Genomic DNA, 2,662 nt, shown 5'->3' on the forward strand with positions numbered 1-2,662 from the left:
TAATATTGTTATACCATCATGTGTATAAACCAACCATATATTTTTGTCACATTGACGTATTACAGTAAGGTTCATAGAATATTATAGTATCGAATTGGTTTTATCAGTGAAATATCGCACTGTCAATACAAGAAGGCCACAACTAGAAACTTATGATTTTTAAGTTCATGGTGTATTACTGTATTGATTTATTGAATTGACATATCATACTGTTTCAAAATGTATACATTATTAAAATATTTTTTAATAGACTACTACAAGTAAAAATATTAATTTGACTCTCTATGATGATTAATTCCCAACCACAGTAGAAAATATTGAGAAATTAAAGAAAAATTATTTATTTTGAAAAAAAAGGAAACTAAAAGACAGAAGAGATGTTATTTTTATTTTATTTTTTTTTATCCCGCGGCAACGTAGGTCATAGGGAGAGGGAAGGTACTGTAGGTTTAGAACGATAGGGGTGTTACACGTGGGTGTATTTTGGCAGAGTTTCGAATGGGGCACCCGTAGGTTTCTTAATTTTAATACAAAAAGTGATATTTTATGATTATAAATTTAAAATTATAATATTATTTTGTAATAATAATAATTTAATATACAAATTGTTATAATTTAATGTAAATTTTGTTAAAAATAAGGAAACTAAGACATAGAAGAGATGTTATTTATTTTTTATTTTTACGCAATAAGTGATATTTTATGATTATAATATTATTTTGTAATAATAATAATTTAATATAAAAATTGTTATATTTCAATGTCAATATTTGTAAAAATAATCAAACATTCGAGAGACTGAAGTTGTTCATTTTATAAACTAAATATTATATTATACTATTATTTTATTTTGCAGTTTAAGTGTTTTTTAGATCAACATCAACATATTTAATAATATATTATATAAATAATAATTAAATCATAATTTTTAATACTTCGTTCATTTTTTTTACGGCCAAATAATATTAAAATCAATATCGATCAATGTTCGAAAAATAACAATTATAACCATTAAGAAATATTTTTCTAAATAACTCACTAAATCCGTTACTAGAATAAGTAATAGGGTATAAGTCCAGGGTTGGGGGGGTTTATAGCACTTAAAATTGCATAATTATCGCTAAAAATGCAATAAAAACAACAAATTATGCAACATAAATATAAAGAAAATGTCTCATGAATTTCTAATTCAAAATAATTTGCACATTTTCATGACTTTTACGTATTTTGTCAAAATTCGAACTTTAAATGCTTATAAAAAAAATTGAGACTGCGTGTTTTGGATATTTTTCAACTTCCATTGTAATAATTTATAAGGAGTCTTGTATTCAATTTTCAATCTTTATAACTCAAAGAATTAAATTGAATTGACAATTATAGAAAAAAAACTAAAAAAACTGAAAATGTCCGTAAACAGCTCAAAGCAAGTTAACATTTTTTGAGAGTTTTATGGTGCATATGAAACAGTAATATACACGTTCAGTGAACATTTCATGTAGCTATCTACGGTTATTTGTTTTAGAGTTACACCATAAACCAAAATCCATTTTGTCGAAAACATATTTTTCTATAATTTTAGATTTTTAGCGGAGCGAGGAAGCTACAGTAGTAGTGTTGATTTTTTTTTTTTAATTCGTAATTTTTTTAATGTTTTGGTATTGGTGCTTCTACTGCATCTACTTCATTATATTATTAATAAAAATAATATTTACTAAAATCTTTAATGTATTGAACGTATAATAATATGTTGATTTCCAAAGAACAATTTGGCCGTTAAACGAAATATGGCTCGTTTACTGAAACAAGTACATATAGGTTCAGAACAATAAGCACATAATATTATATTGTAATATTGCGCTTTTGTAACTTATTAAAACAATCAAACTTTCAGCTAGCTATAACGCCGCATATTGATTTTATAATAACATCAGTCATAACAATAATAATATTAAAATATTATTATCATTCATTAATATTTTCGTTACAGTACACATGGTTAAAATATACAAGGTTATTCCATATATACCCCTCCTCAATCAAATATTTGATGATAAAATTAAAAATGGCAGCGTAAAGGGAGTCAATAATAATCAAGTATGTAAGCGCGGGATTTTGAATTTGTCATTGTATTTTTTATGATAAGAAAAATTGATATTTGTCATATCTCATTACGCAGCGATTTTACTTCTTATAATAACAATCCTAGTTGATATGCAATAACCAGTATATGTCAACCATGGCAGTACCTAATGACGTCAATCTGATGCTGAATCGACGTTGTGAAACGGATGCGCCGATAATGCAGTAAGTGTGGCTTATTACATGGGAATTCACGAGAATAAATGAGTTCTGGTGGGGACCCTCGCGGCACATATAAATGGCGAGTTCTAGGCTTCAGGCAACAAAGTGTTTTATACCGTATACAAATTTTTAAAAAAATGGCATTCCACAAATTTGAAAATATGTTTGCTGTTGTTATATTTGTTTTAATATGTGCGCATGCTGTTCATCCTTCGACAGTTATATCCGGGCATGCCATAACAAAGCGCGGATCAGATAAGGATAATGCAGCTGCAGGAGCTGCCGTAGTCGGAGATGTAATAGCAGCTACCGGTGGTATCATAGACGAAGGATCACTCTCGGCAGAGCGCGGATCAGATAC

Source organism: Acyrthosiphon pisum, unplaced genomic scaffold, assembly GCF_005508785.2.
Source record: "Acyrthosiphon pisum isolate AL4f unplaced genomic scaffold, pea_aphid_22Mar2018_4r6ur Scaffold_18757;HRSCAF=19439, whole genome shotgun sequence".
Taxonomy (NCBI): domain Eukaryota; kingdom Metazoa; phylum Arthropoda; class Insecta; order Hemiptera; family Aphididae; genus Acyrthosiphon; species Acyrthosiphon pisum.